Genomic DNA, 17261 nt, shown 5'->3' with positions numbered 1-17261 from the left:
CAGGGATTCTTGGACCACAATTTGAGAACGACTGCATTAGAAGATCTGAATTAGACCTCATTAGAGAGTCCTGGAACATCTGAGCTGGAAGAGTCTTGCAGAGCATCCTGTTTGAAACTCCCCTCATTGTGCAAAAAAAGGAAACTGAGGCCCAAATAAGGAAGGAGAATACCCAAATTCACACAGCAAGGCAGTGGCAGAGCTCAGAGTTAGATCCAGGTTTCCTGCTTCCTAGAAAAGTTATTTTCCCACCACCTTTGAATAAAATACAGCTATATATTCTAAGGGTGGCAGCTGTGATACACTGGAGACTACCTGAGTCTGGATGATAGAGAGGCTTGCGTCCTAGCACTAGATCTGTAATTGATGCAGCAGTCAGATATTTTTAGAGCATCCAAGAATCATAGCATGGATGCCAATAAGGTAGTGAGTTTCCTGTCACTAGATGCATACGAGAAAAAGATTGGCTTAGCTAACCACCTGGGTTCCTAATAGCTTCAACAGTCTAAAAGAGGTGACTATAAATGGTACTTACTTACACCACAGTTCAGGCAGGGTTCCCATGGCAGGGCCAAATCAGTCACTTTTCCACATTAAAACAGGGACATTGTAGGCAGGAAATATTAGAAGAATTCTTCCTCATTTATTTTGTTAAAAATGATTTATTTATCTATTTACATTCTACTTTTCATTCAATAATATCCATTCATCCATTCGACAAATATTTATTTGACATCTACTCTATGCCAGGCAATTTGCTGTGTGCCTTGTCCCGATAAAAATCATAAGTGATTTCAGATGAGAATAATACATCTCATTGCACTAGAAAAGTACCTCTCTCATCTTTTATTTCAATCTCTGTTTATTTTATGATCATTTTAGTGAGTTTATTTTATGCTCATTTAAGCTCATTTTATATATATATATGAAGGGATTTATCAGGAGAATTGGCTCATGCAATTATGGAAGCTGAGAAGTCCCACAACAGGCTGTCTGCTAGGTCTGCAAGCTGGAGACCCTAGAATGCTGGCAATGTGCATGGCTCAGTCCAAATCTGAAGGCCTTAGAACAAGGGAAGCTGAGGTGCAACTCTCAGTCTGAGGTTGAAGGGCCTGAGAACCCTGGTGTTGTGGAGGAAGCACTGGTGTAAGTCTAGAGTTCAAAGGCTGGAGAACCTGGAATTGTGATGTCCAAGGACAGAAGAGGAAGACTGTATCCTAGCTCCAGCAGGTAAATCAACATATTTGCCTTTTCTGTTTTTGCCCTCTGCAGGCCTCCAGCAGACTGGCTGGTGCCCGCTCATATTGAGAGTGGATCTTCCCCACCTAGTTCACTCAGACTCGTACCCTGATCTCCTCCAGAAACATCCAAAAATAATGCTTTACTAGGTTTCTAGGTGTTCCATAATCCAGTCAAGTTGACACCTAAAATTAACCATCACAGGAGTAATAGTGAAGAATCAGAAAAGTAAACTTGGACAGAACTTGGTGTTTGTATTTCATCATTTTTTTTCCTGGTTTCTGAGCATATGCCAATCTTTCAATTAATGCATTCCACTATAACAGAGGGAAAGAGCTAAGCTTGGTGGAAAGAAAATAAAGTTTCTAGCATTCCACAGGAAGGCAGGGACTTGTGAAAGGCACAAGTCTTGATTTCCATTTCCAATCATTACTGTAGAGAATAAAAGCATAGAAGTGCTCCTATGAGACAAGCATTTGTGTAACAATCTCCAAACAACAGCTTATTCTCCTAGAGAGAAATATGGTATTTTACACAGCTCCTCAAGGGCAGAAACTTTCTCCTGAGGGAACATGATTTTCCAAGGCATGTGTATTTTCAATGCAGAGCTATACACATTAGCATCTAGGGCCTTCTGCTAATAGGTCACAGGATCTTCTATCCAGGCCTTTTACTTTCACCCATGTGTTCATTCAGTAGACCTTACTGATTACCACTCTGTGCTTGGCGCTGAGGATACAGAGATGATGATGATGATGATGATGATGATGATGATGATGATGATTTATAACAATTGCCAAGATTTATTGGGCATTTTTTGTGTACTCTTTCCATTCTAAGCACTCTCATTTAGTTTTCACAGTAACATTATGAAGAAATTATTCGTATAATTTTCATTTCACGGATGAGAAAACTGAGTCCCAGAGAGGTAAGAAATCTTGCTCAAGGTCACACAGCTGGTAGGTGACAGAGCTGGGGTTCAAGCAAAAGCCATCCAACTCCAGAGCCCATTCTTTTACACTTTGCCATCTGTTCAGATATGACCCCCACCCTGGCAAAGGGCTGACTCATGCTCTACAGGAGAGTTAAGCCAACCAGACAAAGAGCCTTGATCCAAAATATAGCATGAGGGAGTGGAAGCAGAGAGTCAGAGAAGGTGTTATTGGAGGCTAGATGAGGGTCAACTCAAGGAATAAGAAAGCTTGAGGGAAGAGGTGGCATTCGTGTTGATGAGCAGGTTTTGGGGAAGTGATGGGATGAGTATTCTCGACAGAAGAAACAGCATAAGCAAAGGTCTAAAAGTAGGAATTCAGAAATTACATATGAAGAAGTTCATTCAAGATGTCTCCAGTATAGGGTTCATAGAATCGCAATACTGAGAAAATAAAAGTACAAGGTACCCAGTTAAAGTTGGACTTCAGATAAATTTTAATACAAGTGTGTCTGAAACTCACCTTTAACTGGTGTCCTATATTTTATACAGCAATCCCAAGAATGCATAAATGGGAAGCTAGAATGAGAAAGGGCAGATTAGAATCAGATCACACAGGACCCTCAACATCAGGTTAGGTCATTGCCGGATGATCTTGCAAACTTGCCTCTCTGAGCCTCAGTTTCCCCTATCTGTAATGTGAGAGCACTGGACTAGACCAATGGTTCCTAAACCCAGTGCACAACTATATTCCAAAGTGTAGATCCCCAGGCTCTTCCCCAAATTTCCTGAATCTGAACCTTAGGGAGAAGAATCTGGTTCTCTGGTGATTCTGATGAACATCTAAGTTTGAAAACCGATGGGCTATGTGGCTCTAAGTATCCTTCTAGCTTCAGTATTCTTTGTGACTGGTTCAAGAGTGATTATACCAGAGAGATAGGCTATACCTTTATACTATTAAGTCCCTGAGTCCCTTCCTTCCCTCAGCTTTCCTCACCAGTGAGGTCCAACCATTTCTATAAAAGACTTTGGAACTCCCCTTCCATTCCTCTCCCAGCTTCCAGAAGGCTCCATGTCAAATGCCCATACTACAGGGAGTTCTGGCAGATAGGAGGCAGCTGATCATTTTTTGTGTGTGTGCAAAATGTCCCTTGCCTTGTAGGAGTTTCTTGGGATGGGATGGAGACTGGTGTTTGGTGTGTCACAGGACCATCAAGGCCAACGGCCTGAAACTGAGGCAGGCCTAAGCATGATCTCTAGAAAAGATATGAGATACCCCTTGGAGAAGTGAAATTCCTGCTGTTGGAAAGTCTGGTCTTCCACTCAGCAGGGCCTGAGGTGGGAAATATCGACTTCCCAGCTCAGAAACACAAGGCCCCTGCCTCCCGCCACAGTGGCTACTGCCCATAAGTAGGTCAACTCAGCACCTCCTAGCTCTGGTGGCTTCTACTCCAACCAGCTTGGTGTACTGAGAATTAGAGTCAGGGCAGGGGATATGAGATCCCCAAGGACCAGGCTCTGCTATGTTTCCTAGCCAGACCTGGCAGCCTCCACCCCGGGCCAACCCACTTTACCTCTCCAAGAGGCCCACTTGCCAACAGGCCAATCCTGCTGGGCCTCACAGGAAGTGGTGGCAACTGGAGGCTGAATCCCATAAGCATCTGTCAGTAGGATTGTAGGTTATCATCAGCCAAGCACGTGAGCAATTTATGCACAAGGTGGTGGCATCAAATGCTGTGGTATCAGGGCTGTCGTCTTGGTTCTAACGGGTCAGCCAGAACCTGGCAGGGCTGAGAGAGCAGGGTTGGTGGCGGGGGGGAAGGGAGGAGTCAAATATTGGGAGAGGGGGACTGAGAAACGGGGTGGGAGAAAGAAACAGACTGGCTTGGAGCAAGGTCTGGGTCAGTGACACTCTGGGCCTCCTCTTAGGGCCCCTGGATGGCCCAGTGGCATGTCTCAAGGCCTAACAGAGCTCAGGGAGAGCCCGAGTTAGTGTCAGCTAATGCTGGAAGCCTCTGCTAGGCTTGCTGGGTAGTCAGATTTCCTATTATGGGTTATCATGGCCACAGTTTGCTGAAGCAAGCCCAGATGCCCTGAGAGATGGAAGGACATGGGCAGGCTTTGCTATACTTGCAGTCAGGCAGGCAGAAGAGACAGAACAGACAGAACAAGCTCTCTAGAGAGCTGAGGCAATAGCCAGAAGTGGGGATGCCCAAGGGAACAGCAGAAGTCTTCAGTCTCACACAATGTCTTGGGGAGGACACAGCAACTGACGAGGAGTCCAGGGATGGGTGACGCCAAATACTCTAGGGGACAGTTGGGGTGGGCAGGGGGGTGGGGGGGTGGGGGCGGGTGGCAGCGAGACCTTGCTAGGGGAAAAGGGGCCAGATTTAAGTCTGTGAGGGGATCAGCAATAGCAAACCAGAGCTCAGCTATCACTTTACCAAGTATGGAACCCAGGGATCAGAGCTGGCATATGCAAGGTGGGGACTTGGTCTTTATTTCCAGTCAGAGCCCAGTGACTAGAACCAGGCCATAGGGCCAGGGCCAAACCACTGCAAGAGTCTGATGTGGAGGCCAGCAGGTGGGCCCAGGGTTGCCCAAGTGTCATCATGGGGGCCAGAGATGGAGCTGGGCCTGAAGGTGGGGTCAGAAGGTCTCAGCTATGGGGGAAGGAGATGAGCAGCAACTGGGCACCAGGCAAGGTTAGACAGTAGACATCCCACAGGGCAAAGGCCAGTCCAAAAGTGCCTGCCCCCGCCTGTATTTGACACAACGCAGCTTGTACAGCTCGACTCAGACCATGCTATAGTGGCAAGAAGGCTTCCCAAGAGGCCCAGCCTCAGCAAAAGCAAGCCCTGAGCTGTGAAGCTGTGGCCTTCTTGGTGACTTGGTGAACCATGAGGCCCGGAACAAGCAGCCACTGCTGGGCTGATATGCTTCCGTTTCTCTATATACCATCAATCCATAGAGCTGGAGGAAGAAAAATGCACGGAATATGTGGAAGGAGAAAAAAGCAAACTAAGAGTAATAAGAGCAATGATGAGGATGGTGAAAATAAAATAAATAACAACAGAACAATATGACGAAAGTATAATGATGAATTCTAACAAAATAACCACAACGATGGCTAACATGCATTGAGCACTTATTATGTGCCAGACACCACTCTAAACACTTTCCATGGATGACCTCAGTTCCCCAGACTACTGAGTGGCCTTGGGGCCAGGCCCCAAGGGGCTGAGCCAGGCCTAGGGGCTCAGCTTGTGGCCAAAACCAGAGCTTTCCTCTATCAAAGGCACAGTGGCCTTTCTCAAGACTGCAATAATTGCCATCAGCATGTTGGCGCTGGGACCTGACCACCAAGCCTCATGCCCCTCTTCTAGTGTCCTGGCCCCCAAATCGACAGAGAGTAGTTTTAGAGCTAAGTCCTGACCCCATGCGAGCAGGGAAAGCACTGTCCTGGCAATTAGGAGGAAGAAGGACATAGGGTCCAGTCCTGTCTGAAGCAGCACCTGGCCATGGGATTTAGGACAAAGCACTTCTTTGTGGAGTTCAATTCTCGCATGTATACATTTCATTTATTCGTTAAACAAATATTTATCATTATATGCCAGACACTGTTCCACTCACTGAGGACACAATAGTAAATGAGACCAATACAGTCTCTGCCCTCCTGAAGCTTACATTCCAGTGGGGAAGACAAGCTATAAAAAAAAAAGTAAACATGTAGAAAATCAGACCCTTATATTAGAAGGGAAGGAAGACTAGGCTGAGAGGCAGTAGGCATACCTCATAGTCCTGGCCCAGCCCCTTATAGCTGGGAAATCTTGGGCAAATCTCTGCATCACTCCGGGCTGCATCACTCCAGGTCTCCTCTTCTGAAAAATCTGGATAAAAGTCTCTGTCCTGTGCACCTCCTAAGTGGTTATTTTTATGATGAAATGATAAAAAGGATGTCAGAGCAACTGAGGCTCTGTGAGTACTATGCAAATGGAGGGGGGATTTATCATGGTCCCAGTAGCTAAGCTGGCTGTGGGAGAGGTGAACTGAGACAAGGAGAGCATTGTGCTTTTCAACCCATTTATACCTTTTTCAGAAGACTGGAACTCTATGAGAGCAGCTTGGCTTTAACATCAGCCTCTACTAAGTTAAACATTTAAATCAAATGAAACTCACACATGAGTTTTAAATATACAAACACCTGGGTACAATTCAGTACTGTTCGTGCTGGTCTTCAGCTGTTCTTAATCCTGAGGATTAAACAAGTCAATGCATCTAATTTTTTTTAATTGAAAAACACCATGGAAATGCATTATTTCCTCCTAGAATCCTCTAATTTGGAATTATACACTCCAGTGGGGCCTAATTGTCTGGAAGGTCTAGTCATTTGGGCGTCAAAGGTGAGCATATATTGCCACAGTGTTGGGATGGGATGGGTTCCTTGGGTCCACCTGAGGACCTCAGAGAAGAAGGCCAAGCTGCACTAGGTCGAGCCACTAGTGGCGAGAGGGACTTACTGCCATCCTACACAGAGAGAGGCCCTTGGGAGGAGAGGGACTTCATCTGGCAGCATAAAGAAAATAAGCCATTCAGTTAAATATTGCAACAGCCTCCTAACTCTTCTCCCTGCCTCCAGTCTCCACCCTCTACTCCTCCAATCTGCTTTCCAACATTGCTTACAAATTGTGGGTAAGGCAATTCTGCTTTTAAACATTTTAAAAACATAAATACTACATGAGTAGCTTTTTATAGCAAACAATATTAATAATAAAGAAGTCTATAGACTTCTTTAGACTGGGGTTTTCGTCCTCAGCACTATTGACATTTGGGACTGGATAGTTCTTTGTTGTGAGGGCTGTCCAGTGTCTTGTAGGATGTTTAGCAACATCCCTGGCCTCTGCCCACTAGATGCCAGCAGCACTCTCCCAGTTGTGATAACTAAGAAACATCTACAGACATGGGCAAATATCCCCTGGGTGGCAAAATCTCCCCCTATTGGGAATAATTGCTAAAGAGTAAAAAGTGCACGTCTCCCTTCACCTCTGCCAAGACCACTCACCTCCTCAGAGATAATCATCATTTGACATTGATCATTCCAGGCCTTTTCTATATATTTTCACACATATGTATATACCTAGCAATATGATCTTTCCAAAATGCAGATTTGATTGTATTACTCCTGTGATCCAATTTCTCTCCAATAGCCTGCATAAGAAAATGCAAAATTCTTAGCCAGGCAAACAGGGTCTTCAGGACCTGACTTCTTCAGACTTTTGTCCTGCCATCGCTTCCTTGTGGTACAGCTTCCCACCATAAAGACTAAAAATGCCATAAACTTACCTTTTTAGCCTTTCTTGCATTTAGGGCATGGGAAAGGAATGTCTGATGGGGAGCTTCCAGGAAAGGTTTTCCTGCCTGCTATAAGAACACACATGGAATGAAGGGGTCCTCTCATTCTTCACTGTATGTGGTTGAGCCTGCATGCAACACAATAACCATCTTGCAATCAAAAAGAGAGATCAAAGATCATGCCACTGCATTCCAGTCTGGGTGATGGAGCAAGGCCCTATCTCTAAAAAATTTTTTTAATTAAAAAAAAGAGAGAGATGTCATTGACAAATCAATGATGATTGAATGGAAGGATAAGAAAGCCTCTGAATCCTTGATGACATCATCATTGAGCCACTGAAGCTGCCTGGGAACCACCTACCTTTGGACTACTCATCATGTGAGATAAGCCAATGTGTTCATGTGTTCATAATACTTTTAGTTGGATATCCACTTGCTTGCGGTTGAAAGCATCCAAACTAGTACATACCATATTCCACCCATTTATGGTTGCCTAACACACTAGTAAATGCCTTTGTGCATGCTGGTGCCTCTCTCTGCCTGGAATGTATTTCCACTGTATCTGCATGACAAATACTCTTACATCAAGTCCCATCTTAAGTATCACCTCCTACCCTATGAAGCCTTTCTAACCATCATCCTATACCCAGAAATGGTAAACATCCCCCTCCTTCATGAATCTGTTTCATCTTGTTAGTATTCTATTATAAAATGTATCATACTGAATTGCAACTTATTTGTTAGTCTGTGAGCTTCTTGAGGGATGAGGCTATATCTGATTCATTTCTGAATGAATGTGCTCATCACAAGGCTTGAAATAGAGCATACTTAGTAAATTTTTACTGACTGGGTGTCACGCCAGACCCCTATTGATTCCAATAGGGATGGCACTGTGTCCGAGAGGCCACAGAAGAGAGCTGGATCCAGTAAACAAGACATAGGGTTTATTGGAGATTTACATACAGGGTGGTCCAGGAGGGGTGGGCTCGATAGGAAAACCAATACTATTTGTAAAAAGCATGCAGTTTATACAGCATTTTTACTTAGCACTCTCCCACTAGCAACCTCCATCTAACCCAAAACAAAGGGCCTCGGTTCCTTGCATGTCCTGTGTTCCAAGAATTGGGCCAGGGGTTCAGATGTTCCTCATAGATAAGGAATGAATCTCCGGGTTGGCCACTCCTGGATTCCTTAGCTTGGAACCCCGAGCACACATTCTTCTTAGACCATTCTCAGGTCATTCTCAGGTTATGCTTAAGTTATTACTCTCAGGTGCATCTGCCATACAGGGGGGTGGATGGTTAAATGGATTAGTGAATGAATAAGGAAATGAATGAACTGACCAAGTCAGCTGGTAGGGAGATGGTAAACAGCCCATTTCTCTGAGTGCCTTGCTTCACTCCATGCTGGCTGGAATCCTCAAAGATCAGGAAAGGGCAGATTACCTGAGGTCAGGAGTTCGAGACCAGCCTGGCCAACATGGCAAAACCCCGTCTCTACTAAAAGTACAAAAATTAGCTGGGCGTGGTGGCGGGTGCCTGTAATCCCAGCTACTCAGGAGGCTGAGGCAGGAGAATAGCTTGAACTTGGGAGGCGGAGGTTGCAGTGAGCCGAGATCATGCCACTGCGCTTCAGCATGGGCGACAAGAATAAGGCTCCATCTCAAAAAAAAAAAAAAAAAAAAAAAAAAAAAAAAAAAAATCAGGAAAGAGGAAGATGCTGTGGATAGGAGAGGCCCTTATAGATAGGACTTCACTCCATTCATATTGCAGCTCTGTCACCACTCCTGTGTCCCTTCCCCTTTCTCCTCACTACTAGGCTCTGCCTTTGAGTTGAAGAAGAGAAACAAAGGTTTGCACTCAATTATTTGTTCCAGAAAGAAGTAATAAGTAATCATCTCAGGGTACATGGTCCCAATGAGGTAACCTAGCCACTTGTTCCTCATTGTGCTAGGGGCTTGTTACAAGTGTGGAATCTCAGGCCCCAACCCAGACCTTTGAATCAGAACTTGCATTTTCACAGGATTGCCCGGGTTCTTCCCATGCACATGAAAGTTTAAAGAGCATGGCTGTTTAGCACTCTATGGAAGGAGCATGGCATTTGCTCAAGTACAAACAAGTGGGGCTTCTCCCATTCATCAAAACCTCATGGAAAACCATCCCAGAGCTTGTCTTCATCACAATTTTAGATGTCTTTTCAACTTTTTTGTTCAGAGTGTTCATAACTCACTTAAGACTGTGGTTTGCCATCCTCCAACCTATCTCTATTAGGGACTGCCTGACAACCACAGAGCTTGAAGGAGCACACATGCTCAGCAATTGCTCTTTACCTGTTTCTGAGCAAGCCCTTCTGGAAAGGAGGGAGGAATAGCTCAAGCTTGACTCCCAAGGGCTTGGGAAGGAGGGTCTTCCACGTTTTTCTAAGAGGGTGGCCTTCTAGAAACCCTGGGTAATAATAATAATAATGGTAATAATAATAATAGTACCACCAGAAAGTGGTACTTGAAATATTTCACAGCTATGGCACAAGCTCTGACCAATCAGAATGGGCCCCTACCAGAGTGTGGCTGCTGAATATCATACTTGACCATACGGGATATTTGTAGAGCAATGAACACTTTCTTAAGCCCTTTCACTGTCACTTGAACTCTCCAACATCCCCCAAGGCATGTTTTGACCATAAGTAAAGTAAGGCTAAGAAAGGTTATGTGACTTGCTTAAAATCACAACAGCTGGGAAGTGGTGGAGCTAGATTTTGAACCCATCTATCTTCCTCTCCATTCTGCAGTTCCCACACTATGCCATAATTCTTCCTCCCTTTCTGGCCTGGACACACCCACACCCCATTCTTCTGGAGTTCTCCCTCAGCTTCAAGGACCAATTATCCAGCATGGTGCCTCATGTAGGGAGCTGGTAAAGGACACAGGTGAGCCAGGAATGTCTCCTCATCTCAGGCCGCAAATGAAAGAACTGGCAGGGGCCTTCAAAGTAATGTAACCCAATGCTTCCATTTTGTAACAAGTAAACTATACTCCTGATAAAAGAGACAGGCTGAGCATCACCTACAGAACCAGAACAGACTTTAAGGATCACTTAGTCTAACATCTCCCCCTGTCACTCTCATTTCACAGATAAGAGAATGATGACCCAGAGGGAACTGGCCTGGCTAACAGAGCAGGTTAGTGTCAGAGCTACAGCTCAAATTAAGGTTTCCTTATGGATTCAAGACACAGCTCATTCTATCATTTCATTCTGGTCTCCCAGACATTTCTTTTTCAAAATAAAACAGGAGAACCCCTCTATGCTATAAGAAGCACCTTTAAAAGTATCCTTTCTCGTTGCACAGCATTGATTTGCAGGGAAGATTGATGGAAAGCTCTTGGTAGAAGGAGAAAAAGAAAGAGAGAATCACTTCATGGAGCCTTCCACTTTCTAACTTTTTGGAATTTTGAATCCATTTGAGCCTGTTTTGTTTTTATTCTTCATCTGGAACTTTTCAAAAAGGCATTTGACATTGCAGTAAATTATTTTACACTGCAGGCCACCTTGTGTAACAATCAGATCATTCCATTTTGCTTACCCATGGAGGAATGCTGCCTTTTGGACTGTTTGCAGCTTTCTTCCATGATTTGTTTCCCATTCCACCTTTTCTATCCTGCTTTCATCCCCAGAGTGTAAGAGCCAGACCCAAGGCTAATCAAGGAAAAGGAGAAGAACGGAGGAAGGGTACAGTCCCGCAGCCCCAACCTGGAGCCCTCTGCCAATCTACACCACAGGATGAGGATATCTCATACAGAGGGAGCAGAGGGGTTCACAGACAGCTCCAGCAAACCATACGCTCCCCATCCCCCTCTGGCTCTGAGCCTGGAATCAAGTTTGTGTGGCCTTGGGAGTCATAGCCCAGCTCTGCCATTCACATTCATGTCTCTAAGCTTCAGTTTCCTCAAGTACAAAATAAAGGTGAAAATACACACAAGGTGCCATGTGGAGACCTGCCTATAGTGTACGTGAAAAGTATGTGGTGAATAACATAAAGGAGTCACACTTTCATGAGATGTGCCACATGTCCTGGGATATGCCCATGCCTACTGATGTTACAGGACCAGCTGATGCATGTGTGTGGAGAAGTTCCAGCCCTGGCTGAGGGCAAATCAGAACTCCTGCTTAGTAAGTGTGTGTGTATGGAGGGGAAAGGGGGGAGCTGTGCTTGAGGAAAGGTCTGTTGAGAGGGTAGACGAGCTCCAAGGCCAAGTTGAGCCCAGAGCCCTTTGCTGAGTGACCCTCAACCATCTGAACACATCCCATGCCCTCTCCGATGTCATCCTGGGGCCTCTGAGGGCTGCCCTTCAAGGTCAGGAGACAGGTGGATGGTTGGCCAGGGGCAGGCTCAGCCAGCCTGAATTGACATTGTCAAGTCCTAGAGACCCCTCTTCACAAGGCTGGGTTGGGCCAGGCTTGGGACAGGGCGTATAAAAGCCACACACCTCTCCACAAGCAGCCCTCCAGCTTCCAGGGCGCCAGGTCTGGTGGCAGTGTGGGGTCAGGCAGTGGCGGCTGATGGTGGAGCCAGCAGGTGGGAAGGAAGAGCCTCTCTTTCTGCTTCCTCCCGCTCCTCCTCCCCGTCCCAGGCTTTTTCTTGGGAGCTGCAGCCCTGGAGGGACACTGGAAAGGATCCCAGACAAGGAGGTAGGATCCTGAGGGCTGTTCAAGGACTCTGGATACCCATAGCCCCAAGGTGAGCTGGGAGCAACGCTGGGGACAGAGACCAGGGCTCCAGGAGTGGGGCAGCTTAGCCTCAGCCCTCCCTTTCCCTGCCTTTCCCCCAGGCTCCCCACCTTTCCTTTTTCTTACTTTCCTCCCCTGGCCCCAGGTATCCCTCATCCTCAGAGGACCATCATGCCACCCCCACTCCTGTGCTCTGCAGAAGCCCTGTGCATGCTGGACTTGCAGATGCCCCACCCTCATGGGAACACACAGAGCAGCTCACAGAAGCAGAGCGTTCTGGAAGGAAGGGACCCTAGAACCAGGGCCCAGCCTGTTTTTCCAGATGAGGAAAGTGGGCCTAGCCAGGGAGGAGCAAGCTCCAGGGCTAAGGACTAAGACTAAGCTGGGCAGAGGAGAGCACTCCTGTCCTCACCAGCTGTGTGTGGGGTGTGGGGCTGTGTCAGAGGCGGGCTTGCCTTTGCTCATCTCTCTGCAGGTTGTGACCTTCGGAATCTGGAGGGCAGGAATGGGGTGGGGCACTGGGGTGACGTCCTGCTCTGGGCGTCTGTGCCACCACGGTCACCAAGTGCTCTGTCCAGGGCGACCCCACCTATTTGTTAGGGCTGGGTAGGCAGACCTCCCCGAAGGGTTAGTGGGGTGCTCCATCAGCCTGCAGCAGAAAACCTCTGGCCCCTTTGAGATGGGCCAGTAAGGTCAGTACGGAGACCCATCCTGGGTGTGAAATGGGACCTGTGGCACTGTCACGGCCCAGGGGGTCTACTGAGTGGATGCTGGGGCCCAGCCTTCCATCAGGCTGGCACATTGACTGGTGTTGGTTGAGGAGAGATGACAGGCCCCCGCGTGTCTGGGAAAGAGCCAGGCCTGGGTTATCCAGCTCCACCTGCCCAGTCCAAGTGCCTGGAGGCAGTTATGAGCTGCCTCACACCTCTGTGTCTGAGCTTAGGGAGGGCGAGGGCAGAGAGGTTAGGTGACCCCTGAATCTCCCCTGGCCTGGGCCTGGCTCAGCCTGTGCTCTAGAGTCCCTCACTGCCAGCCTAGGGCTCTGAGCTCAGCACAGAGCTCCTCCTTCCAGGGTGCCCTGGGGCGAAACCAAAAGTTGGTTCTCTGAAGGCCAAAAATAATGGCAAACCTTTAACTGGACAGATTAGGGAGAGGGGGAAGCAGACAGAGAACACTAATAAAATCAGAAATAAAAGAGAGGATGTTACTACCAACTTTACAGAAACAAAAGGAATTATAAGGTGTATTAGTCAGGGTTCTCTAGAGGGACAGAACTAATAGGATAGATGTATATATGAAGGAGAGTTTATTAGGAGAATTGACAATCGCACAATAGGCTATCTGCAAGCTGAGGAGCAAGGAAGCCCATCCGAATCCCAAAACCCCAAAAGTAGGGAAGCCGACAGTGCAGCCTTCAGTCTGTGGCTGAAGGACCGAGAGCCCCTGGCAAACCACTGGTGTAAGTACAAGAGTCCAAAAGCCGAAGAACTTGGAGTCCAATGTTCGAGGGCAGGAAGCATCCAGCATGGGAGAGAGATGAAGGCTGGAAGGCTCAGCAAGTCAAGTCCTTCCACGTTATTCTGACTGCTGTATTCTAGCCGTACTGGCAGCTGATTAGATGGTGCCCACCAGATTGAGGGTAGGTCTGCCTCTCCCAGTCCACTGACTCTAATGTTAATCTCCTTTGGCAACACCCTCACAGACACACCCAGGAACAATAGTTTGCACCCTTCAGTCCAATCAAGTGGACACTCAATATTAACCATACCATAATGGAATACTATGAACAACTCTATGCCCAAAATATTAGGCAACTTAGATGAACTAGACAAATATCTAAAAAGACACAAACTACCAAAAAGAACTGAAAAAAAGAGAAAACCTGAATGGATCTATAACAAGCAAAGTTATTGAATTAATAATAGAAAAATTCCTACAAAGAAAAGCTCAGGACCAAAATGGTTCCAATGGTTAATTCTACCAAATGTTTAATGAAAAATTAACACCAATCCTTTTAAAAATATTGGCAAGGATATAGAGAAAAGAGAATCTTGTACACTATTAGTGGGGATGTAAATCAGTACAGCCAATATGGAAAACAGTATGGAGGGTCCTCAAAAAATTAAAAATATAACTACCATATGATCCAGCAATCCCACTTCTGGGTATACTTCCAAAAGAAATGAAATAAGTATGTTGAAGCAATATCTGAAATTGTGTCTACCAATTTAAGATAAATAAACTTGAAACATGTATTTAAATTTTATTAAGTATAAGTTCAAAAAAACATGTGTAAGGCTGTGCATGCTGGTTCACGCCTATAAACTCAACACTTTGGGAGGCTAAGGCAGGGAGATTGCTTGAGTCCAGGAATTCAAGACCAGCCTGGGCAACATAATGAGACCTCCTCCATACTTAAAAAAAAATAATAAAAATAAAAACTAGCCAGACATGGTGGCATGCTCCTGTAGTCCCAGCTACTGGGGAGATGAAAGGATTGCTTGAGCCTGGGAGGTCAAGATTGCAGTGAGCTGTGATTGTGCCATAGCACTCCAACCTGGATGACAGCAAGACCCTGTCTCAAACAAACAAGCAAAAGTACATGTATAGGATTTGTATGCTGAAAAATACAAAACAGACCAGGTGCAATGGTCATGCCTGTAACCCAAGCATTTTGGGAGGCAGGCCGAGGCAGGAGGATTGCCTGGGGCCAGGAGTTTGAAACCAGCTTAAGCAACATAGTGTGTCCTTGTCTCCACCACCCCCACCCCCCAAAAAAATAGTTAGACAGGCATGGTGGTGAGTGCCTGTGGAAGGCTGAGGCAGGAGGATAACTTCAGCCCAGAAGTTCAAGGTTACATTGAGCTATGATTGCACCACTGCACTCCAACCTGGGCAACAGAGCAAGATCCCGTCTCTAAAAAACAAAACACTACAAAACACTGATTAAGAAAATAAGGAATATCTTAATAAATGAAGAGAAATATTGTGCTGATGGACTGGAAGATTCAACAGAGTAAAGACATCAATTCTCCCTAAACTGATTTATAGGTTAGTTGACAATTTTGTTGAGATTTGACAATTCCTGTCAAATCTCAACAAAATTTTTTTATAATCAAGCTTATTCTAAAATTTATGCACAAGCCGTAGAAGAGCTAAAACAATCTTGACAAAGAAGAATAAAATAGGAGGAAGTATTCTGCCCAACTGAAAGGCTTACAATATAGCTAGAGGAATCAAGAAAGTGTGGTGCTTGCAGAGGCAGACGCATATAGATGAATGGAACAAAACAGGGAACCCATAAATAGAAGTGAAAAATTATGCTCAACTGATTTTTGAAAAAGGTGCAAATATATTTAATGGAGGAAGGATAGCATTTTCAATAAATGATGCTGGAACAACTGCATATCCGTAGGCAAAAAATAAAACTCACACATCATAAAACTGAAGTCAAAATAGATCAAGATTTAAATACAAAACATAAAGCTATCAATCATCTTTGGGACCTAGTGATTGATGAAGAATTTTTTGACATGACACCAAAAGCACAATCTATTTAAAAATGTATAAATTGGACTTCATTAAAATTTAAAACTTTTAGTCTGTGAGACATTCTGCTAAGAGGATTAAGAGATAAGTTAAAACTAGGAGAAAATGCTTGCAAGACGCAAATCTCGCAAAGATCTCATATGTAGGATATATAAAGATCTCTCAAAACTGAACAAGAAAACAAATATCCAATTTGAAAATGGGCAAACGATTTGAACAAATGCTGAAATAAAGAAAGTAAGCAGATGGCAAAAAACCTACATGAAAATATATTTGACTTCACTAGCTATTAGGGAAATGCAAATTAAAATCACAAGATATCACTACACACTTATTGGAATAGACAAAAAGAAAAACAGTGACAATACCAAATTTTGGAAAGGATGCAGAGGAATTGGATCATTCAAACATTGCTGGTGAAAATTTAATATGGTACAGCTGCTCTGAAAAATAGTTTGGCAATTTCTCAAAGCTATAACATATAATTACCACGTGACCTAGCCACTGTACTGCTGGAGATCTATCCCAGAAAAATGAACATTTACATTCACACAAAACCTGGACATGATGGTTAATAGCAGCTTTATTTATAATAGCCAAAAACTGGAAACAACCAAATGTCCTTCAATAGGTAAATGATTAATCAAACTGTGGCATGTCTATATTCCTATAGTTTAGATCGAGTTGGTCCAACCCACGGCCTGTGGGCTACATAAGGTCCAGGACGGCTTTGAATGCAGCCCAACAGAAATTCGTAAACTTTCTTAAAACATTATGAGATTTTTTTAGGGTTTGTTGTTGTTGTTGTTGTTTTTTAGCTAATCAGCTATCGTTAGTGTTACTGTATTTTGTGTGTGGCCCAAGACAATTCTTCTTCCAGTGTGGCTCAGGGAAGCCAAAAGATTGAACACCCCAAAATGTTTGCCCCCTCCAAATCTCATGTTGATATTTGATCCCAGTTGTTGGGGATGGGGCCTAATGGGAGGTGTTTGTGTCATGGGGGCAGATCCCTTGTGAATAGATTAATGCCCCCCTGGGAGGGAGGGTGAGTTCTCACTATTAGTTCCACAAGAGCTGGTCGTTAAGAAGAACCTGGCATGTCCACCTTCTCTCTTTCTTCCTTTCTTACCATGTGATTTATGTACAGGCTGGTTCCCCTTCACCTTCTGCCATGAGTGGAAGCAGCCTGAAGCCCTCAGTAGAGGTGGATGCTGGCACCACACTTCTTGTACAGCCTGCAGAACTGTGAGCCAAATAAACCTCTTATAAATTACCCAGCCTCAGGTATTCCTTTATAGCAACACAAAATGGACTAAGACATACGCCAGGGACTAATATTCAGCACTAAAAAGGAATGAACTATTGATACACACAAAAACTCAAATGGAGCTGAAGGATATTGTGCTGAATGTAAAAGGCCCATATCAAAAGATCACACTGCATGGTTCCATTTATATAACATTCTT

The sequence above is a fragment of the Pongo pygmaeus genome, chromosome X (assembly GCF_028885625.2).
Source record: "Pongo pygmaeus isolate AG05252 chromosome X, NHGRI_mPonPyg2-v2.0_pri, whole genome shotgun sequence".
Taxonomy (NCBI): Eukaryota; Metazoa; Chordata; class Mammalia; order Primates; family Hominidae; genus Pongo; species Pongo pygmaeus.
The sequence above is the reverse complement of the archived record's forward strand: the minus strand, read 5'-3'. Positions refer to the sequence as shown.